This window comes from Drosophila kikkawai, chromosome X (assembly GCF_030179895.1).
Source record: "Drosophila kikkawai strain 14028-0561.14 chromosome X, DkikHiC1v2, whole genome shotgun sequence".
In the NCBI taxonomy this organism is placed as follows: Eukaryota; Metazoa; Arthropoda; class Insecta; order Diptera; family Drosophilidae; genus Drosophila; species Drosophila kikkawai.
Genome location: NC_091733.1, coordinates 10,278,900 through 10,304,261, shown reverse-complemented (window position 1 = coordinate 10,304,261; position 25,362 = coordinate 10,278,900). Strand labels below are relative to the sequence as shown.

Genomic DNA, 25,362 nt, shown 5'->3' with positions numbered 1-25,362 from the left:
AAATATGTTGCCAAATTAAGTTGAAAAGTCAGCTTATAGTTGCGGCCCAAAGGGAATTGGTTATGAGTGGCCCAGAGTGGTGCACACACCACTCAGCACCTGTGTCGTATGGAAATTTGCAAAGCAAGTTAAGTGAAATTAGCGAAAACTGTGCCGCCCCAGAGACAAGTCCTTAAGGTTGCCATTTAAGTGTGTGTTCAGTGTTCAGATGAATTTTCATCATAATTTTCAATCTTAAACTGGGTATTATTTCAGACAGGGCGATGGGATATGATTTTTAGAAAGATTTCGGGAAAAGATTTATAAAAATTGATATATATATATTTTTTTTAATATTATTGCAAGACATTTGAATTTGATTTGTTGTTGTGTTGCTTCATTTCTTGGAAAACTAAGTGTCTCCTCTAATTGCCTTCTTAGCTCATTTTCAGCAGTGAAAACAGGGAAAGCAACATCATTCGGGTGGAAAGTAAAGGGAACTACCACTTCTGAGAGTGCTTTTGACAGCAACTTTCATTTGACATTCGTCGCTTATGCTGTCGCTGCCTTGTGGTGTCCTGGCAATTGCAATTTGCCAATTATGTTATGCATGCCATGTGCAAGGGCAACTGGCGAGGATGTGCATAAATTAAGGATCGCAAGTGGCTGGGATGTGGCACTCCTTCTGCTCTACTATTTTGCTGGTGATGCTGCTGATGCTGCTTTTGCTGCTCTAATGGCGTCGATTCAATTAGAAATTCCCGGCGAATAATTGCCATGGCAGCACAGCACAAATGAAATTAACAATAAGTCAGTGTGAGTCGGACTGCAGTCCTTGGTTAACTGCTCGATTGCATTTCTCTTGAGCTAGATCTGAGTTGCACTTTTCAAGACTAAATTTCCATGAAAGGAGGTTTCTTTTTGCCTTTGAATTTGACCGGAGAGATAGGTTTAATTTTTCAGAAAAATAAAAATTAAATATAGAATTCTGGTGAACCACAATCACACAAGAGTTTGCAAAAACGTTTTTAAATGCTGGCTAATTTTAAGACAACGAATTTAGTGAACATTTCAATTTAATTTAAAAATATAATTTTATAGAATTTTATATAGTTTTTATAGAATTTTAAAGGAGTTATGGGAAACCTTCTTTAACATGTAAAAGTTTCCTTAGGGATATCAACCTTCTATTAGCATATAAAAAACTATTTGGGATCTTACAAATTAGTAAAAGAGTACATTTTTTTTTTCGAAATAAAGACGCCAACTTTATACTTGAGAATTTTAAGCGAGTTTTGGTTAACAATATTAAAATGTTTGAATTCTACCTGGACATAAACTTAAGCAGTAGGGACTTCTTAAACAGGACAAACCAGAGGATAACCCATAAGAATATCATCTTTCTACTTGGATTGTATCATGGATTTTGTTTCGGTGTATTGGGGGTGTATTTAAATGCCCACAGGCTTGCACAAGGCTTAGCCCAATGTAATGTCGCATAAGGAAGATTCTTACTTCTCCTCGTCTTCCTCCCCCTCTTCCCTCTTTCTTTATTCCCCCTCTTCTTCACCCCCCTCTTCTTTCTCTTCCTTTCTTTCCTTAGTCCTGCATCTTGGGCACATCTTCCTCTGCCCACTCATTGTTGGCCTACGGCAAAAACGGCAACGGTACGGCTGCTGCATTTGCTGGGCCACAAAAAAAAAAAAACGAAAATAATAAAAATAAAAAAGCATATGGCATAATAATGTGTTATACATCATGTTCATGTCAGCGTGTGTGTGGGTGTGTGTGTGCGACGACGAAAATCAATAATGAAATCTTAAAAAAAGAAAAGGGAAAACGTTTCAAACCTAACGGGTAAAGCGACAGACTTTAGCACAATTTCACTTACACTGACAGAAAAAAGAGAGGGAAAAGAATTAAATTTGGATAATTTGCCCATTTGCTATACCTATTTTAAGGTTTAGCTTTCAAAAAATAAAAACGTAAGAAGATATATCTGAATAAATCCAGGGAGATACAAATTACCAAAAACCTTTTTAAAATCAAATTTTGTCTGAATAAATTGAAGCTTATATTAGTAACCTAACCTTTGATTTATATATATTTTTCTCCCAGTGTTTGTTGCAAGTGCAAGGATTATGGGAAGTCAGGCTGTCACGTATACACGTCAGAGGTGCAAGGATACCCGCTGCCGACGGCATCGAATTCCGTTTTAAATGCGCTAAAATGCGCAAATAAATTTAAGAGGCGCTTGCTCCATTGCCACGCCCATAAAGGAGATTGTGTGTGTGTGTGTGTGTGTGTGTGTGTCGGGTGTCGGGTGTGTGTATGCTTTGTGTGTGCCGCCACTAAGCCGATTTAGTTGAGAATTTTGCCACAACAAGAAGAGGCGGCAGCAGCAGCAGCGAGAGAACAACAACTAGAAAACGCTTCCAGACTCAGAAACACACACACACACATCCCAAAAAAAGGGGTGTAAGCGGGGTGTGTGTGTGTGTGTGACATCCTTTTATGAGCAAGCTCTACATCCCATTGACAGTCAAGTCTTACAACTCGCATTTGAAGGATTTCGGTTCTCGTCTCTCGTCTGCGTTCCATCATCATCATAAATGGGTCCCTAATCCTGCCAGTAATATTCACGGAATAAATCTACTATATACATCTATATAGTACACTTTATTAACGATCAAGTGTAAATAATTTCCACAAACAAATTGTATTTGATTAGGATCCCAATAAAAGCGGAATAAGTAAACAATTTCATATTTGTTTTGGGTTATCTTCGATTCGATCTATATAATTTTTATTTTATTTACATTTTCATAAATTTCAAAATATTGACTTTGAAGACTATTATTGGAAATCAATGAAATAAATGGAATTTTCTTTTTATATTCTGAATAAAGCAAAACAACAAACACTGTTGAGTAAACATCATATACAGCAAATATATAGATTTAATTTTGGAATTTTTAAAGTGAAAGCGATTTCAGAAGGAAAATTAATAAAATTATAATTTATACGATTTGTTGAAGTCGTTTATAAACATTTTTTACATATAAATAATTTCATAAAATCAATAAAAAAAGACTGTAATAAACATAAGAAGTTATGTTTCAAGCTTTATTTAATTTTGTTTGCTCAAACTAAACTATATTTTTTTTACAAATTTCATTAAATTCCCACTGAAATTCTTGTTAAAGCTTAAAAATTAATCCTTTAAATTGACAATTAAATCGCTTTTAATATTTACTTTGGAAGGCAACTATCACTCAGTTAAGATTTAAGGTTTCTTGTTAATATTTTATGGCTGCAGGCTTCCGCTGGAAAAGCATCCGGTTTTCAGCTACAGTATTTTTTTAAAGATTTTTTTTCGATGTTTTCTCTTGTGTTACTCTTTTTATTTTTGTATAGTATTTTTTTTCTGTTGATTTTCCGATTATAGGCGGAGCTATAGGCCAAGCGCCTGCATTTGAAACTGACGTCAATCCAAAAGGGGGAAACGACGCTGCCATTCTTCGTTTTTGATTAAAAATAAACTTTGTTCTCTCTCTGGAAGTCCTGTTCATCTTTTTTTCACTTTCTTTTATTTATTAAGGAAAAAATTCAATAAAATTGTATACAAAAAAATACAAAAAACTATATATAATTGATTTATTGTTTCAACAACATGCTCGGCTCATCCCCTTTGTTTTTCCGCCGGCTTTTATGCGATTTCTTGTCGTCGGATGATGCCAATAAATTTGTTTTTCATATGTATCAAATTCAGCGTTAAATGCAAGCGAGGACCACAAAGGGAGCGAGGGAGCCAACGCTTATTCAAGGGATCATCACCCAAAACGCCACTGTCCTCGATTGTGATGGATGGCAATTGCCCTCTGAGGGGCGAGGTATATTCGTTTTGTGAAATCTGATTTACATTTTGAACGGATTTAAGGTGTACATCTTTTGAGAAAATAATTAAATTATATTAAAATAGTTTATTTATTTTTTTTCACTATTATTATTATATTTTTTAAGCTAAAAATGCCATAATTTCAATTTGAAAAACTGTTCGGTGCTAGTTTTAATTGGGTTAATAAATCTGCGTAATAAATTAATAAATTTAAAAAATATATTATTATTAAAATTATTATTATTATTTATTTAAAAGGTATCAAACCTTCGTATAAAATCCCCACAGCTTATACATATGTTTTTTACATTTCCCATTTGGCAGTAAACAAAGTTCAATACAATTTTGCAATTGGAAGTCAGGGAGCGAGTAGTGAAACTGTTTTATGCAACAAATGGATTAAAAAAAATAGGCAAAACCATATAAAATAAAGAAGAAAAGTATAAATAAATCGGCCTGCAAATGTGCATTCCCTATGCGCTGCTGCATTTGTACCAATGTGTCCTTGAAAAAAAAAAGGGTAGACATTAATTAATTTCGCATTTCCCCCCTTTGGTATCCCGGGATACATTCCAATCACAATTTGTGCCAACAAATTGAAGAAGAATTCCCGCTGCCTTCCTCCTGGCTCACAGCTCCTGGCTCTTAGCTCTTGGCTCCTGGCTGCGCCATAATCACAAAAGCCGGGCTGAGCTGGTGGGAGGAAGCCAAGGGTGATTAATTAGTTGCGCTGGAAACGGATACAGTCGCTCTTTTATATCACAATTGATATTTGAGTGCTGCTAACAATTATGACCCTGCAACACACAGATGTCCCCCAAAAAGGGGGAAACCCCTTTAACAAATATACAAAATATAGTAAAAATAATGGGAAATGTACATTTAACAAAATTTTAACTTTATTCTTAGTTGTTAAGAGATTGTTCTTATTTAAAACAAATAAAGCTAAATGAATTGAACAATGAGTATTGTAAGAACTTAATATTTTCAACTTTAAAAATATAAAATGTTTTCTAAACTTTTCCTTAGATTTTCTTATTTAAAACAAAAATTTAATTGAACTTTATATTTGAAAAACAAACTAATTTAAGTGTAAATAATTAACAATGTCTTTCTGAAACCATTTAAATATTTTCGCTTTTATGATATTTATTTTTTTAATATGAAATTATAAAATAAATAAATCTTTTGGTAAATATTATGTTTATTGTGCACTTTGAATGCAAGTGTATTTACCACCTCGTTTAGGGTTTCTCTAAAAATGTTCGACTTCTTTTTGACTCCTCAATAAGGAACTAATATGGGACCAATAACACATAACATGTCTTCAGCCACATATCAAGTTTATTAGAAGTTCGTGAGGTCCTTCAAAATCGATTTAAAGCCCGCACATTGTTATGTGATTTCTTTTGAAATCCCCTCCAAGCATCCAACTCCTTTTTCAACGACTTGTTGCGGCCAGAAAAAAATATGTAATAAATTCCAATCTAACTCCTATTATTAGTTTCTTCAAGAAATATAACACTAAGGAATTTTTTACTGGCAAAAAACTAGTAGAAGTAAATTTAATAAAAATGCGGAAATTGAATAAATTCCATGATGCGCCCAAGGCCGTAGTTGCAGTTAGAATTTTTATATATTTGTGACTGGCAAATATTTACATAACATCATGTGTAAATATGCATGAATAAATCAAAATACAAATATTTGGGAATAGATATATATACTCGAGAGCAAATATAAGGATTTATTTTTATGTACACACAAGTGGCCCTAAGAAAAGGCTCACGATTTAGACGAAAATGCCAATGACTTGTAATGATATCAAGAGCTCTTAACAGGGCTCCTTCCTTTTTTTGGTTTCTTTTTTTTTTGACGAATTCCCCATTTATTGCGTTCGTTTGAAAACGTTCTGTCGGCTTTGGGTTTGTTTATGCTTTACTCTTTTGTTTAGACACTTGCTCGCACAACTCGCAGCTGATAAACAACATTTTCGGCGCTGGCCCACTATTTGCACATTACGCATACGCCACCGTGTGCTACGCCGCCGGCAAGGCAAAAGGTTTATGCATTCGCATTCGCTTTGGAATCAACAGCAGCATCAGCAATCGCATTCAAATTCATTTATTTGGCATCGACAGGCGCGGGTACATTCCAAAAACCCATTTTATGCCGCCCTCGAAAAACATTTGACACAGTTCTGAGCGTAGCAACTTTTGTTACGAGTCAAAGAGACGTGTGGCACTTGACAAGAGGGGGGATTTTACACAGCAATAATCGCAGCGAAACAAAGGAAGAAGCAGGAAAGTAAATTTAATTAATTGACATTGAGAATAAAATGAACAGCCAAAATGAACAGCCTAAAATGAACACTATAAAGAGGAATTTAAGCAACTAAACAACTAGTTTAATAATAAAAAGGAATTAAAATAAACACCTTTACATTAAATAACTAAATTGAATACCATAAATTAACACATAAATTGAGAGTAACATGAAAAGCCAAAATGAACAGCCAAAAATGAACACTAAAATGAAGAATTTCAGCAACTAAACAACCTTTTCAATAATAAAATTGAATTAAGGATAACTCCTTTACATTAACTAATTGAATTGAATACTTTAAACTAATACTTCAAAAAAGACGTATTGTAATTAAATAAAATGAACAAGAAATAGGATGAATACTTTAAATAAATGAACCCCTAATAAATAATATACGAAAACATAATATAAACATTTAAAGTGAACATTCAAAATGAACACTAATCACTAGAAAGAAATATTATTTGATGATCTTGAGGCAAACCTAGGTCCTTGACCTATATTAATTTATACCAGGTAGTATATAGAAAAACCTCCCAGAGCCAACCCTCCCCTTCCAATGCATCCGGGATAATGGACTTCCGGACCAGATGTGGTCGAGATGGGACTGCAGTACCACAAGTGGCACAATTTGATTACAAGAACGTTTAAGTTGGCCGCAGCCTTTGGCCGATAATGAGGGGGTTCGAGCGGGTGCAGGTGCAGGTGCCGGTGCACATCCAGTGGGCAGGATGGTAATGGTGTCCCAGGTGCAGTTACACGTTCAGTTCATTAGAAAGGGAGAGAGAAAGAGTCAGGGACGTTTAAGGCCGCCGATGCCGCTGAAGCTGCAGCTCGGCACACAAAAACACTTCACGACGGCACTTTGGACAATGCTAACGAGCTCACACACCCCGGATCGTACATATGCACGCCCTGTGCGACGCCCCCCTTGAAATATAAATACAAAATGTCGCCATTCTTGCCTTTCCATTCCATTCCTTCCCCCCCACACACACGCTGAGGCACACTAACATATCCTCCAGACATACAAACACATGTAAGATGATGGCACAAGAATGCATTCTTATTTTTCGGAACATTTTTGTGGAAATGGAAATGGGAAATGGATAACGGGCGGGGGGAAAAGCTGACAGCGTGTTTACCATACAATAGAGAAGTTATACCAAGTATGACATGAGTAAATATTTGGACCGCAAATCATTTCATATAGATATGTCAGAGGGAGAGAGAGCGTGAAGCTTCATCTTCCCGGCTGGTTTCATAAATATTTAGACTAGCTGCACCGGCATCTGCATTTGCCCCATTTTACCACAACATTTTTCCAGTTGCGCAACGCATTTTCCGGCTGCGCAGCAAGTTTAAGAAGAATAAAGGAATATACTTATTGTAATTCAGGTAAAAAAGTTAATTGCTTAATTCAATGAATTATATAAAGTAAAGTTCAACAGGGGATAAACAGGGGGGGCATAAATAATAACAAGAAAGGATGCTAACTTTGAGAATTTCGATTCATTTCGGTGGAGATGGAGGACATTTCATTTTTCTTAGCTCTTAAATTCATTTTTCTAGGCTCTTAAACTAAGTAATCATTATATACATATAATATAGCAGCTTTACAATATAGTTAATTTAATTTTGAATAAACTCTAAAAGTGAATATTGAAAGTGAACACTGAATGTGATCACTGAAAGTGAATATTGAAAGTGAACGCTGAAAGTGAACACTGAATATAAACACTGAAAGTGAACACTGAAAGCACGGCAAATAAAAACTTAAAATGATAACTTAAAATTTAAATTTAAAATAAACACTAAAATTAAATATATGGCTAATTAAATTTTTAAATTTAACTTTTTGTTGAGAACTTTAAATTCTAAAATTGGAATCCTTTAGTTAAAAATTCAACAAATGCCCTTATAAACCCTCCCCAAATGAATATAATATGATGACTGCAAAATCCTGATCCACCAGAATGTACCATATCTTAACAATTTGTAACTTTCTCAGCTACTATTTAGTTCCAGATGTAGCTAGTTATAATAATAACCAATTAACCCTCTCGTGCGAGCATCGATAACGATCGTAAATAAATACAAAATTCTGCCGTTTGCCAGCCGAAATAGATATGATAATTTTCCACAATTAATTCAATTCATTTGGCATTTGCATTTCACAATAAAGCCGTTGGCAAAGATTAAAGCAAACAGTTGGCCCAACAGCTGGGATACAAATGCAAAGCGCGGAAACAACACACAAATAAAGGGAGTTTTTTATTTTATCGCCGAAAGTGGTATTTAACCCGCTGAGAGTTTGTTTGCCAAACGATTAACACTCACCCGCCGGCTGTGCCGCTGCTACAGCTACTTCTGCTTCTGCTTTTGCTGCTGTTTATATATTATATTTTTTTTTTTTTCAAAATCAAATATTGGATCTTACAAAATTGTTTGTTTCAGTTTTTTGGTTTTGGTTTTTTTTTTAAAGAAACTCACGAATTTTTATGCGTTTTTTTTTGGTTATAACTCGCGTTTCGTAGCCACAGGAAAAAAAAGGTTCTTGAACTTGGAAAAAAGTCTTTGAAAACGGCACGAAAATATATTTTTTTGCGAATAGGAATTGAAAAAATGCACTTCTTATTTTTGGGGGGTTTTTCAGCTGCTGCAAATCTGTTGTAAAAGCGTGCGAGGCGTGCGCCACGAGTGCCGAAGCCGTTATGACAGAATCTGCGAGCATCCGAGCAACTTATCCTGCTCGGAAAATCCGAACGGGGGAACAGGCCGAACGGGAAATGCCGAGCGGAAAAGCCGAGCGCCTGTTTTTTTGCGGCTGTGTGAGTGCAACTGCAAGCGTTTAGTGGCGAAAAGTGACACACTGTGGCCAGTTTTTTTATATTTTTTACCTCTTTTTTTTTATGCGGTGACAAAAATCAAAGACCAGAAAATATATTATATATTGTCGGCACGTGATTAAGGGAAGTACTTTGCACCAGAGAAATCTTTCTTGAGACTAAAGTGGTATTTGAACTTTATTTATTAATTTTAATTAAGTTTTAAAATGTAATTATTCGAATTTCTCAAGCCTTAATATGTTTTCTTTATTTTAGTTTGTTAAAATTACATGAAAGTATCCCTTAAAACTTTTTCATTTTTTATTCTTTTTTTTGTTTGTTGGTTTTTATTATTTAAGTTTAAAAATTTTATAATAATATTTCAAGAAAGTGTTTAAAAATTAAATATATTTTATATATTTGATTGTTTTTCAATATATCGGTAGATTCAATTTCTTTGAAAATCTAAACAGTTTTAAAATTATTATTTCAACAAAGGAAATACATATGCCAATATAACAAATTAAAAATAAATATAAAATCGATTAAGATTGGTATAAAAATTGAACAAAATGAATATGCATCGACTAACAAAATTATCTAGGTTTTTTTATTTTGATTCTGAATTTAAAAACAATCAAAAAATCTACTCATCACATAGATATTTAAAATTTAAATTTAATATTAGGTGAAATCATCCCACTGTGCAACAGCTTAGCTGCATGCTCCCACGCCGCCTCGCCCCCTCCCGCTCGCACCGTGATTCCCCCCTCTCTCGCTCTCTCTCTCTCTCTCTCTCTCTAGCTACCAATTTGAGGAAAAGAAGCTTCTGTGTTGTTTGTTTGCCTGTTTGTTTACTGTTTGTTGCTGTTGTTGGCCAACAGCAGCAGCAGCGGCGGCAATGGAATAAAAGTGAAAATAAAATTCCGTTACCGGCAAAATACACTCGCACAAACACACACACACGTTCGTACACACCTAAAACAATCATCAAAATAGCCATGAAAATAGCAAATAAAAAAAAAGACTGAAACAAAGTCGGTGACACTTTTAACCCTCTAAAACACGTGTACTTCTAGCCAGGCAAAAAAAAGTAAATAAATTCCCTGGGCATAAAGAAACACAGTAACAACGAATGCTTTGGTTTTTTGTTCTTTTTAAACATTAAAGGCCGAGATTTGTATGTTATTTTAGTTTCAGAAAATGTTATACAAAAATAAAAGTATAATTACAATTCTGGATTTTTTTTACAAGATTTTAGCTTGTTATAAAATTGTTTACAAGGAATATTACGTATACGCACTTTGGGCAAATAATAATCATAATTAATTGCCTTGCTTAACATTATGCTTTAAATTATGTAAAATATATTTTTTTAATTATTATTATATTGCTTAAATAATTATATTTATTATACAATTAAAATAATTTTTAAACAAATCAATTAATTATGGTAATTATTTTCCCCAGGGTGCGTATACGTAATATTACTTGTAAATACTTATAGAATATATAAAAACAAAGCATATATTATAACTTAAATTTGTTTTTTTTTTTTTCTTTTTAATAAAGAAAATGTTACTTCAAAATTACTCTCTGTTTCTTTCAAATAAAACCAAGCATCAATATTGATAATATTTGTTTGGGATCCACAATTATTTCTGTCCCGTAATGATGATTGACGTGGCAAACAACTCTGAGAGTGGCGCATCTCGGACCTGACAACGAATGATGGATACCCTGAAAGAATGTCTTGGGCCCTGGGATGTAGGCAATGCCTTTGGAACCGGTTCGCACCCCCCGAAAAAGTAGACTAGCAAGTCGCAATTGACGGTGATTTATGTGAATGCCTGAAAAAGAGGGGGCCACAGCTGCAAATGTTGCAGGTGGCAACTCGGAACTGCAACGGGAACGGCAGAAGCCGGAGCACGTGACCGTGCCAAGATGCTGGATACCGGCTATATATGTGTGCTATATATACATATAGGCATATGTGCGCCTCGGTTCGCTGTCACCGGCATGGAGATGTGCGGACGTCACCAGAGCGAGGAGCAGTAGCAGTAGCAGCAGCAACAACTGTTGCAGCAACTTTTGCGACAGCAGCAACAGCAACGACGTCAACATTGGCCTAGTCACGTTTCGTTCCGTTTTGATTCGTACTCGCGCTCCTTTCATTTCGTATCATTTGCCAGGGCCCCAGTCTTCGTTTCAGGTTGAGGGTATCACCTAGGGAAAGGGTATGCACGCACCCACACTTAAGAATAATATAATATTTAATGTGTCTGAGGGTACTTTTGTACAAGGTCAAGGCAAATATATCGAAGGAAAAACAGTTGAAATGACAAAAATATAAAAATATAAAATATCGATATGAAAGTATCGATATCCATGTAATATCGAGAAAAAAACGGGAAATATATATACATATATGGGAAAGATATAAATATAGAATTTAAAATTAAAAATATCAGAATAATTTGATATATCCATATTTAAAATAAAAACAATAATATGAAGTTAATTTAATAAAGTTAATTTTGATATACAGAAATTTGAAATATCGAATTCAATGTCTTAAAAAATCAAAAAATGTTAAATATATAAGAACGGCATTTAATTTAATTTTTAATTTTAATTTAACTTAAAATTTGTTAAGGCTGTTTTTCTGATAAACTATGTTTCGATTTATTGCCCATTTAAATATTGACTAAAGCCTTAAAATATAGATTAATATATCGGTCTTTCACACAAATATCGATACTGGGTAGTTATTTCAAAATATATCCCTAGTATTTTTTTATAATATAATTCATAATCCATTTTTATATTATTAAAGAGAAATATAAAACTTAATATATACGTCTTAAAATTTAAATTCATTTTATTTTTATCATCAGTCATTTCATCTTAATGAAAATATTTACAGGGTAGCTAAAAGATTATTCCCGCCCAAGAAAACCCTCGCTTAGCACTTGCTTTTCAATTTGAACTGGACAAACGGAAAGAACAAAAAAAAAAAAAATACTGGAAGAAAAACTGTGCCAACATCGGCCTGCAGTGTTTAATTATAGTCGCTATACTGACCGACTAACTGACTGACTGATGGAATGACGAACTGCCTGACTGACTGACTGACTGACTGACTGACTGGCCTACTCTCTGTAATGCGGTCAAATGCGGCGCTTGGGCTCCTGCTCCTCACGTTCATAAATCAAATGCCACTCACTGGCTCACACAGATTCGCTTTGCGCAGGGACATTGATGTTTGTTTGGGCCAAACAAAAAATTTGCAGGATTCATAAATCAGGCAGGAAGCACTAGAAGGATACGCAGGGCAAGGATGAGATGAAGAGAGAGGCTACTGGCACTTGGTTAAAGTTTATTTTCGAGTTTGTAAATATGAAAAACAGAGAGCGAATAGAGAACAGAGAAAATCCCTAAAAGTATTTTATCTCAGAGCATTGATTTTTCCTTGTTTAGAAAGCTAAAATTGAAATAAAATTATAAAAAGAATATTATCTGGGGAATGGCAGGAAATATATATTTTTGCATTGAAATTGGCCCTGAACTGTGTGTGGCGGCGCCTATATACTAGTTTCGATTAGGCTAATCTTAAGTACTTTTAGTTCTTCTAAGTTTTTGTTTTTATACGCGATTTAAGTGGTTTCTATATATATATTTTTGTATATATATTATTTGCACATCCGACGATCAAGCGGCGTTGACAGGCAACCGGCAACTGGAGGCGAAATCGAAACTGCAACTTGGCTTGAGTTGGCGATTGCGATGATGATGATGATGATGGGATGATGCGGCAACAACAATAGGTTATAATAATATATATACTAGTACCTAGTACTGTTATATATAGCTCTAATGAGTCAAAAGCGCGGCGGCAACAAAGACAGTGACAGGGAAAATGAGACAGAAAGGGAACAATGCTAATGAGAACAACAGATGCTAAGATGCAACAATGTAAATAAAAGGAACCAGAGCAGAGCATAAATAAAATATAAAAAATATAAAAAGGTAATAAAAATAATAAATATAATAAATATAATATATATAATATATATAATAAATATAATAAATATAATAAATATAGTAAATATAATAAATATAATAAATATAATAAATATAATAAATATAATAAATATAATAAATATAATATATATAATAAATATAATAAATATAATAAATATAAAATATATATAGAAAATATTATAATAACAAAGAGAATGGAAAGAAGTACCTGAAAGCAACAACGTTAAATATATATTATATAGAATAAAATTGACACTTCTAAGCCATTACATTATTAAGAAAAACAAAAAATCCAAGCTTCAATCATAATAAAAACCACAACTTGGCTAAAAAGCAACAGGCAACACCGCAACAATTTTATCAAGGAATACGGTTAACCACTTTCAACACCCAAAAGTCTGGGAAAGACAACACAAATTGGAGTTTCTGGTAGCCAACTCAAGGCAGCCACAATAGCAGCAGCAACAACAGTTACTACAGCAACACCGATAGCTTTATAGAATATAAATATATATATATATATGCATATATATCTCAAGTGAACTAGCGACAGCATCGCGACTATGTAATCGCAACTGCAAGCAACATGCTTCCAGCCCCGACACAGGCATAAATTACAGCAAAATGCGAAAAGCGAATGAGTAGAAATTAAATAAACATCTGGGAAAAAAATGAAATGAAAATGTCAAAGGAAAATTGCTGCAATGAAAGCGATTGAGGAACTCGAAGACAGTATACCCTATGCATTTAGTTGGGCAACATTAATTCTTCTGGAGGGTATTTTTTATGAGAAATATATTAAATGAACAACATTTTTTTGTTGAATTTAATAGCTTTATTATATTAAATGTAAATCATTTTGTAAATTATTTAATTTAATTTTATTAATACATTTTATTTATTGCATTTGTATATTTGAAATCACTTAAAATATGGCCCAAAAGTATGCAACAAAACAAAACCTTCTGTATAAATATAACCTTTAATAATAATTTGTTTTTCATATGCAATCAGCTTTTCAATGGTTTTCTAAGAGATTTTCCAGTCACTTTTACACTTGCCTTCAGAAAAGAATTTAGATTTTCAACGTAATCTCCAATATTGATTTAAGGAACAGCTGTCTAAACTGCCCCCCTATTATGTTGCTTTTGTTTTATCCGCTTTATTTGCATGATCAGGCCGCTGAATAAGTTGCATTATTATGAAGCCCTCGGTGATACGCAGATGGAGGTGGATTTTGCAGCACAAAAAAAAAAAAAAAAAAAAAACAACAACACAAACTAACAAAAACAAAGGCACAGCTGAGGACACACCCACACCCCATGTTCGCCACTCTACAGGAAAACTAAAGCAACTATTTGTTGTTTTTATTTTTTGAATGGAGCAAATCGCTTGCGTGCATTATAATAATCAGAATCTCTTGTCTTTCTCTGGCCTGTCAACGCAGTTTTCATCTTCAGCAAACACTGCCTCAAAAAAATGCGTAAAACATTACCATTTAATGGGAAAATAATTTTTAAAAATTATATTCAAATATGTAAATAATAAAAAAAGGTCATTAAAAAACTAAAATAGCTGATAATTTTATAAGTTAATAAATAATAATAAAAATAATAACAACATATTTTAAATAAAAATGCTGTGTGTCCTGTAAGAATTTTGTGATCTTTATAATTATATCTTATATTTAACTATAATGATAATTATATATCATAAAATTATATTTAAGGGAGTTAAAGAATTTATTAGGTTTTTTAAACCTTTTTAAGATTTTATTATAAAGAATTATAAAGAGTATTAATGGATAACGGATTTAGTATTAATTAAATAAATTAATTAATAATATATACAAAAATATTGCCAATGTTTTTTCATATTCCACAATTATTGTTTATTCTGCTCTATGGCAAGTCTTAAGAATTTTCACAAATCTCGCTCTTTCTCTCCCCGCTGCATTATATATTTTTTTCTACCCCTTTCAGCTCTCTATTTTCAATTTGTTTTTACCTTTTTTGATTTATTACTAAGCGTATTACGATTTATGGCGATTTTCGCAGCGTTCAATGCTGATTTTAATTTTTAAGTGCCACTCGTCGGCACCTGTTCCGAGGCGAAGATTTTGCCGGAAAAGGCTGCTGGGGAGGGAGGGGTGGGTGGAAAGTGCTCCTATTTCGGTTTTCCCAGCGCCTGCCTGCCAGCTCTCTGGCAGCACTGCGTTCTGCGTTCTGTGCTTTGTTTGCCTTGAATGCTTCTCCTTTTGTCCATTTTGAAAAGGGAAATAAAAGGAAGAAATAACGAAAATAAGGGAAAAATAAAGAAAAACTTGTGCAAATGAAGCGTTAAATTGACTGAGTGCTTCAAGGAAAATGGTCGGGGGCAAGAAGAACCTGCACCTGCAGCTGCGGCAAGTGAATTCGTCCTGGAACTAGGATTTTTTTTGCTGTCCTGCTACAAACTTAATGTTGAAAGTTGCCTTTGAAGACTTTAATTGATTGGAACGGCAAACTCTTCGGTTTGCTGGAAAATCGAAGGAAAATTAACGCAGACCAGTGGGACTCTTAGAGGTTTTGCATTTTTAATGCCAATTGCAGGCATTTTCGTTTTAAATGAAACTGAAAATTGGTCACTTTGTATTTGTGTTCGAGTTAAATGTATATGTCTTGCCTGTAGGTCCTGGCCATCTGGCCGATGTAGTTAAAGAAATTTCTAACATTTGCAAAATGCAAGAACCCATTTCAAGATATATATTTATATATATTTTTTTTGTTTTCTCAACTCAGTTCGGGGCAATTTGGGCAAGTTTTATGCTTCAAGTGTGCTCACTTCTTTTAAGGTACCCTTTATTTAGATAAGAGAAGGGGTATATATGGGTTTTTGTTAAAGATATAATAAGGTTTAAGGTTGACATCATTTTCCTTAGATTTTATTACAATTTTTATTTGAATAAATTCAAATTAATTTAGTTCTTATATTTAACTTTAAGTTTATATAACTTTTCTTAATATATTTATGCTTAAGCCCATAAAATATATTTAATGAAATACTTATTTAGAGTGTTTTTATTTGTATTTAAAATGATATGATTTTTTTTATGTTAAGATTAATTTTTAAAACATTTTTGTAGACCATCAAAAATTTTTCTTATATACATTTCTTAAAATATTAATTTATAAAATATCTTAATTGTATTTAACATTAGTCTAGCTTAATTATTAATATTGGAATTATTAATGGATATATTTTCTAGGTCATCTAAATGCCTGTATTTATTTTTCGCTAGCCTCCTCCTTGGACATGCAGTCCATACACATATTATATACATATCTTTTTTACGACTGTCAGTTGTGCCGCGTTTGGCAACAAAATTTGTTTAAACGAAACGCACGCACGGGGAGAAGAAATCAATTTTTTATTGCTCTGTTGCTTCAGCTTCTGCTGCTGCTGTTTTTAGCCGTTTTGTTTAGATTTTAGCCGGGCTTTTATTGGCAGAAACAGAGCAAGTAGAATGTTATCTTTTTTCTTTCTTGGCGTTTTTATCGCTGCTTTTTTTTTGGCAGAATCGGTTGACAAGTACCGAAGTTTGCACTTTGGAAAATATTTAAAAATCAGTTGAATACATAATTATATTTTAAATTTATAAATCTAAGATTAATATCTGTAATTTATTTACTTGTTTATAATAGTTAAAGGTTAAAAAATAATATTTTTAAAAATATTAGTAATATATTCTTGAATAAATTAAACTAATACTTAATTGGAAACATTTTTAAGAGTATTTTCATTAAAAATATACAACAAATACTAAAGGAACTTAAAGTAATCTATTTTAAATTTCTGATAATTTTTAATGCGCTTTTCCAAGCTTTTCTCTTCATCAGAGGGCGCAGTACCAGGTGCCCAGTGCAAGAATCTATTTGCCTTTTGATTGCCTTTTAATTACTGAGCGGCAAATAAACATAAACAAAGGCGTTAGCGTTTAGCGAAAATAGGAAATCTGAAGCACAAGCACACCCATTATACACATATAGACATAGACATATACATATACGCCGTAAAAACGAAATGAAAACAGAGTCTAAATATTAATGATTAAGCTGCGAGAAGGAAAAGGTAGAGCAACGGCCTTCCTTTGTCTTTTGTGGCGGTTGTTTGTCTTCTTTTTATTTACTTCTGTTTTTTTTTTTTCTGCTTTGGTTTGTTTTTTGTTTGACTGCTTTTCTTTTTAGGAGGATGTGGGTTTTGGGCGGAGTTGGAGGTCATTTGACAATAGACCCGATAGACTCTGATAATCAAAAAATAATTAAAGTCAATTAAGAGTATTAAAATATTTGCTGGCATTGAAATCAACAACATTGAATTGTTTTTTTTTTTTTGTGTTTGATGTGGAAAATTAATTGAATTAAATTAAATATTATCCTGCAGGATTAATGAGCATCAGCAAATATTTTTATTTTTATGCTAAACATAATTTTTAGTTAAAGTAAAAATTGTACTTTTCTATTAATTAATTATAGATATTTATTTATTTATATATATTTATTTGTATATATTTTTTTGTATTTATTTATATATTTCTTTATTATATATGATTTATTAAATGTTGCTTTTATTGTCTTTCATATTTTCATAAATTTTTTCAATTGAAATTTAAATATTTTCTATCTTTAAATATAATTTTCCTTACCTTTAAGCCCCACTTTGAGAGTGGCATTCCCTATTTACCTTTGATGGTGATTAATCCCAAGTCAACTGTCCCCGCTTATAAATGTTTATTATTAGTTCACGGATCACAGAACGTGCTTCGTTTTCTTAAACACTATTCAATATTTTTTATATTTTTAAGCAAAGTTTTTAATTTAAACCGAATATAAAGACTAACGAAATCTTTGTGTACTCACATTTGTTTAGAACCCTCCTCTGATTGATGAATCTCCTTGATTTCTCTCTGATCTTAAAATCCGCAGATGAAGATTGGAGGATCCTTTGGAGCAGGTAGAAGTCGGCAAATAAATTGTATTTCATTCTTGCTGGACTTTAAAACTTTCTAATGCTCCGAATACACGGATATTTGGGATTTATCCACAAAGCATGCCTTCCCCTTCTGCCACTTTTGCCGCTGACCTTTTGGCAGTTTCCACTGGATTCTTTGACTGCCAGACCCGCCCCCTCTTTACCACCTATACACCGAGGGAGGTCGGTCAATTTAATTAATGGGAAACGAAATTAAAACGAAATTAAATTTCAATGCCGCAAAATACCTTCAAATGCGTATTGATGAACAGGAGACACACCGAAAAGCTACAAGAGCCTGGCCTTAATTAAGCTAAAAGCCAAAGCAAAAGGTCTCGCAAAATACAATAATACAAAAAAAAAACAAAAAAAGAAACAATAAACAATAAAGAAAAGCATAGAACATAAATAAAGAAAGCCAGCTGAACAATTAGCAAACTCTTTACCAACAACAGCGGCGAGGAAGAGTCCTTTCCCTGACAAGTTTTCGCCAACAATTGCACAACAATTGAGGGCGAAGATGAAAATGAAAATGAAAATGAAAATGAGACTGAAACGGGTGAGGGGGGTGGGTGGGAAGGCAGAATGTCAAATGCGGATGGCTAAATCGCCAAAGGTGAAACTTCGCCTTATGCAACCTGCAGTTTTCCACAGTTTTCCCCACTTTGCCAACTTGTTACCGGCCACTTGTTCGGCTTTTCCGGTAAAAGAAAACCCGTGGCACGGCTCTCATGTAACCAAAAATTCCTTGAAATCGGCCAGTAAGTGCATTTTCAATATATTTTCATGATTTATTTTAAAACCAAAGGCGGGATATTGGAAAAATTAAGTGTAAGGAAAAAGTTTAAGGATATATCCATTTAATTATTATATATATATATACATATATATATATATATATATATATATTTTTATACCCTTGCAGGGTATTATAATTTCAGTCAGAAGTTTGCAACGCAGTGAAGGAGACGTTTCCGACCCTATAAAGTATATATATTCTTGATCAGCATCAACAGCCGAGTCGATCTAGCCATGTCCGTCTGTCCGTCTGTCCGTCTGTCCATCTGTCCGTCTGTCCGTCTGTCCGTCTGTCTGTTTCTACGCAAACTAGTCCCTCAGTTTTAAAGCTATCTGAATGAAACTTTGCATAGAGTCTTCTATATACTCTCACTGCTATATATGTCGGAACGGGCCGGATCGGACGACTATATCATATAGCTCCCATACAAATGTTCGATAAATTTTTAGAAAAAAAATTATAACTTTGCTGTTTTTCAATATTTTTGCATCATTTTTGAGATATAGCCATTTTATATTATTACAGAATTTTGGTAAACAATTTATGAAAATCGGACGACTATATCTTATAGCTGCCATAGGAACGATCGGAAAAAGAATAGGAAAAAAATTATAACTTCGTTGTTTTTCAACATATTCTTATCTTATATAAGCTTCTTTTATTATTTCAGAATTTTGGTAAAATTTTTATGAAAATCGGACAACTATATCATATAGCTGTCATATAAACGATCTGTAAATGTGAAGAAAATGTAAAGCTGGGAATGTACAACTGTAACTGTCAAACTGTAAACATAATAAGTATAAGTAAAATGTAATGAAACTCTGTTTTGTGAGTGTTTTCAGCATTTAAATTTATAATATTAACATCAAAACCAATCTGCAAGGGTATACAAACTTCGGTGTGCCGAAGTTAGCTTCCTTTCTTGTTTTTTTTTTTGAATAAATTACTTTAATTAAATAAATTAAAAAAAAAACAAACAATTTGTATGTTATAATATTTGCAATGAAGTAAAACTAGCTAAAAAATTTTTGTTCTGCCCCACATGGCGTATGAGTAATATTTCGTTTCAGTTTCATAACAAAATATTAAAGTTTTTATATTTATAAACTAAAAAGAAAAGCAATCCTTAATAAACAAAACAATTATGAAATCTAAAACAATAATAATACTCATACGCCATGTTGACTTTAAACAGAACATTATGTGTAATGTCCATTGTATATTCAACCTTAAAAATCATGGCTTTTTCGCCTTATTTTTATATTAAAAATAAGGAACCTTGATAAATAAAACAATTTTAACACCTTGAAAATATATATGTATATATGACTCATACGTCCTGTGGCCCTTAAAAAGAATATTGTTATCTCAGTAGTAATTAGTAATTTGTTAATTAAAAAATTAGTAATGAAATATTTTAATTCTCACATTTATATTCAAGATCCTCGCTCTGCCCTGAAATTAGTACATTTCTTTTTTTTTCACACAAATTATACTCGCCTGATAATTATGTATTCCCGCCTCTGATTAATTGTGAGTGAAATTGCACACTTTTCGTGGAAACACATTTGATTTTCCCAACGCCCATATTTATTTCATTTCCCCGAGTTTGCATATGATACAAAAATAATTGTCCGTTCGCGTCAAGGAGACGTGTGCCGTAAAAATAGGACATGTGCGGACTTCCTATTAAATTATTCAGCGCAACAATTAGTTTTCAATTACACGAAAACAAAACACACACATAGAAAAAAAAAGGGGAAAATGTGTGAAACCAACGTAAGTCCTGCCGCCCCTTCTGCACGCCAAAGGATCCCTTTTTGCGTATGCAAAAGCCAACAAGTTGCCGTTGCGAAACACGTGACTCGGCGAAGGTCCTGGCTGTGTCCCTATCGCTGAGGGTTGTGTGGGTGGTGTAGCTATGTGGTGGTGGCAAATATTTAGCGGAAAACTCGGTAACGGAAGTCGGAAAAGTGCACGGAAAATGTAAAAGTGAGTGCATTAATGACAAAACGTTTCTGGTGGGGAATAAATGTAAAAATGACCCTTGAGTTTGTTATAAAAATAATAATTAATAGTATTTGTATTATAATAATATTTTCATTATTTGCATACCCTTGCAGCGTATTATAATATATAATAAATAATAAATTAATTAGTTTGTGAATATATTTTATTAAAAAAGTCCCTCGCTTGACAGTATATTTGAAAACTAGTTCTAACATCTTCTTAGTGGTAACCCAGCCAAATGTTGAGGTCGAGTGGTTGGTTACTCTCTCGTAAAAGAGCCGCTACTTGTAGTGCTACAGTGTACTCTATCTCTCTTTTATAGCTTTGTGCTAAGGGTATTTGTTTTTCTGGCCTAGAGAGAGAGAGAGAGAGAGAGATACGGAAAGAGTGTATTTAAGCCTGTGTGCTTAAATATCTTTTCAATTAATCTTGTGGGAAAGCGAAGTACTAACTTCCAACTACCAGGGCCAGGAGCAAACCAAGTTCAGTGGCAGCAGTGGCATCATTTCATCATCAATGTCCTCTTGGCAAGTGGAGGCTGAGGTCTTTGAGCCGGCGGCTTTGCCTTCTGATGGTGTTCTGCTGCTCGTTGTCATATTCCTAGCAAGAAAAGAGATGGGTCTCAACACTCGGCGGAGTTTTGGTATTTGATTGCTGTGATGCTAGGAATTGACGACCGACGTGGGCGACCAGCAGAGCATCATCAGAAGGCAAACTTGTTGGCTTAGCAACCTCAGCCTCCGAGGTCAGGATGCGTCCTCAAGCCGGGATCGGTACCAGGATGATCTTCTGGAGGAGTTCGAAGGTTGCAAGTAAATATGGAAAAGGCTGCCTGCATCGTACGGTTTAATGGATCCATTTTTGTGACATGATTTCTGGATGATAACATTGCTGAATTTATGCTTAACCTTGCTGAAATAAATTTATTTAACACTATAAATTCAAATATATATTTTATATTTTTAAATTGAATTCCAAGTAAAATCAATTACAAGGAGCACAGTGCCAAGGATAATAATTCAAGGTTATTTTGTAGAAAATATAAATGGATAAAATAAATAATTAAACTAAAATGAAATGGTTATTTCAAAGCTTAAGCTTAAGAACAAAAAATATATACAAAAATTTATATTAATATAATATATAAAATAAATGCAAAAAAAAAAAATAAATAAATAAATAAAAAATCTAGACATTAGCGTTTGGCAAGCTTTTTGGCAGAACTTTTGTTGACTTGGCTAAAAGCTTCTGTCCAGTGACTCTCAAACTAGCGCCAGCTTTCGAAGGCGGCCAACACAGTCTACTTCAGTAGGCACGCCCTTTCACCACACTACACCACACCCAAGGGTGGTGAAATAATAGAATTTGAAAAACTACGTTTTTTTTGGGGGTTTTTCTCACCGATAACCTTTTCTCCGTTTCCAGCATTTGTTCCAATTTCGAGCAGCCAGCATCGTCGCGATAAGGGCCACCTATTGACTCCGCCCAAAAAATAATTATTTACTTGGAATGTGCATACGTTCGAAAATACACACATGTCCCAAATAATCATTCGGGCCACTGAACAAAATTTAAATAAAATAAATAATAAAAAAGATTAACGATTAAATGTGTCATTGAAATGTGCTTAGTATTCTAGGAAGTCTCTTAGAAATAATCTAACTGGATGAGTTCTAAATTTGAAATATAGTATATGAATATTAAGTAGAAATTAAATTAGTCCGAAAAACATTAAAAATGAAATAGTTTATTAAACTATTTTTTATATTCTAAGAAGTTCTTTTAAACATTCGCTTACGTAATGAGTTGTAAATAACTTAATAATCTTTCTTGAATATTTCCAGGAAGAAACATCAGCCTTTAGTATTCGTTTTCTACGAAATTTAATCCATTAAATAATTAATATTTAATAACCAGACCTTGCTGTAATTTTAAAAACATACTTTTTAAACTATCATAAAAAACTTCAAGATTAAATATACAACAATATATAATATTGATAAGATTACTAAGGAACTGTTTCCATTGAATGTAATATTTAAATGTGAAATCATAAGAATAAAACATATAATTTAAGTTGAAATAATTTATGATAATTATGGAAATATTATTTTTAATATTAATAATTATTAATTGAAGCTGCAAACCATTAAATTAATATATATTTATATTATAATAATTATTATATAATTAATAAATTTATATTCCCACTTAAACTTTTTTTTCCATTGTTAAAATGCCCCTATTTTGCATATGTACGCATATAAATATATAAAAAATATAATATATATTTTTCGAACAGTGCCGCCCAGGTCAGTGTCACTTTTTTTCGTCAGCATAATTAGGCGATATCTCTCGTGTGTGTATTTTTAGCGATTCGTGTTATCAGCGAACGGAAGCTGTGGCCATTTGCGAAGGCGCCTCTCGATCCGTTCCCGAACCCAGTTTTTGGGTTATTCCGCGAGGACAGGGGGCCCCGAAAAATCGCAACGTGTCCATTGGTCGATGGGCTTCCTCCGTTCCGCCGGTTCCTCCTCACGCATGCGTCGTCCGGGATGTCATTGGGTCATTGGGAGAAGTCGGGCGCCAATGAGAAGCCGGGAAGCAGGGAGGACGGAAGTAGGTTTGGGGTGGGGTGTGATATTGGGTGGGAAAATGCGGGAGTTCGGGAGTTCAAAGGGGGGTACATGAAGGTCACGGCGCCACCTCTGACCTATGACCGAATGAACAGGCTCCAACTAGTAGTCAAACTACTTTTGGGTGTTTATCGTTAATTGGCTCAATTATTTCTTAATTTGCAATTTAGAAAAAAATGTAAATAAGGAAAATATATACAAAAAATAAATATTCCAAAATTGCTAAGCAAAAATAATAAAATATTAAATTGTAAATATTATTTATATGTATATATATTATATATTAGTAGCTTAAATTCAGAGTTTTATGTCAAATTTTATTTTAACAAAAAGGAAAATATTTTATGTCTCTAAAAATTAAATTCCTGAATTTTCCGCTAACATTTTATTTTTATTTGATTTTTTCTCTATTTAATGGTACTTAGTCTTGCTTTTTTTCATGCACAACACTTATGAAGTTCGTCGAAAGTTGTAAAAAGCATAGGCCAAAGTATGTTAGCTAAACAAAAATATTAACGTAAAATAAATTATGCGCAAGGTGAGCATAGTTTTGCAAAGCAAATCATTTTATGACTAATTCTGGGTGCAGAAAATTACAGGGAATTTGGGAGGTAAGAACCGGCATCATCGCCTTTTAGCCCGATGACCGCACATTCTGAAGCGAGCCGATTCACCTGATTTTCATTGTATATATGCACTTTTCCGGCTTTTCCCTCCAGCAAAACTTTTCCGCCTTGTTGTTGGAGCATGAAACACAAAAAATATATTCTGAACACAAAAAAGCAAATGCAGCAACAGCTGCACATTCCTTTCTATCATTATAAGTTCTAATTTGGTTATATTCTTCTAGAGATTCGTCATAATGTAAATTGGGTATTACTGGGAATTATCTATTAATCTAAATGTTTTATTTATAAAAAAAAATACCATATTGACGATTGAGCCTTGCAATGGGTTAAAAGTTTAGATTTTCCACAAGATTTAAGATAAATTGGTTTATATGTTTTCATATATATAATATTTTATATACAATTTTTATATTATTTATAGAGATATCCTTTTTTTTTAGTTAAAATATATAAATAACAAAAATTATGTATGAGTACTAATTTTCAGATCGATTGATTCGTAGATATAGATATATTAAAGGAGTTAAAGGAATAAATATTAATAATATTAATATAATATTTAAAAATATACCATCATTATATATTTCTATAAAGCTTCATAAAAAAATTGTTAACTATATATTTAAAGGATATTTATATATATTTTTCTGACAGTGTAAAATGCAAAGAGCTTACCAGAAAAAGTGCGAAAGGAGCGGGTGTTCTGCATGTGTTCCTGCTCCAGGAGTGGGAGTGAGGGGGGTAATTGGCAAACCGGCTGCACAGTCAAAAAAAAAAAAAACCAAAAACAACAACAGCGAAAGGTGAAAAGTGTGCAAAGAGCACTGGATTTTGTTTTCTTTTGGTTTATTTCACTTGTTTATCAGTTGACCTACAGAACACAGTGTGTGTGTGGGGAGGAGAGAGGAAGAAAGGATATACAAAGAGAAGAGTGAGAGAGAGCAGGCGCGATAGACTCTGCGTGAGAAAGAGCCCCCAAAAAAGAGAGGGAGAGGAGAAAAGCGCGCTGCATCGACGCAACAGGCTTGCAGTCCCCACTTAAGCGCCGTTATGTGCCCAGCAATAACAATAACAATAACAAGAGCACGCAAAAGTTTTGTCGTCTCGTTTCGCCTCGTGTTTCTTCGGCGAGCGGCGCGGCGGCGCGAGCTTCGAAGCCGGCAGCGACAGCGGCAGCGAGGAGCATCGCAGCACGGTTCTT

The 25,362-nt window shown here is 33.4% G+C and overlaps 1 protein-coding gene across 3 annotated transcripts in view; it reads right to left on the bottom strand.

Moving 5' to 3' along the window:
• Positions 1-12,756, bottom strand: part of Pdfr (Pigment-dispersing factor receptor) — a 36,706-nt gene extending 23,950 nt beyond the window's left edge. For 2 of the 3 annotated variants that reach the window (XM_017182492.3, XM_070288500.1), the window contains exon 1: positions 8,543-8,895. The gene's annotated coding sequence lies outside the window, so the exon portion shown is untranslated. Of the gene's footprint in view, positions 1-8,542; positions 8,896-12,650 lie in introns of those variants that run through there. The other variant, XM_070288499.1, reaches the window with a different exon arrangement.
• Positions 12,757-25,362: the final 12,606 nt, after the last annotated feature.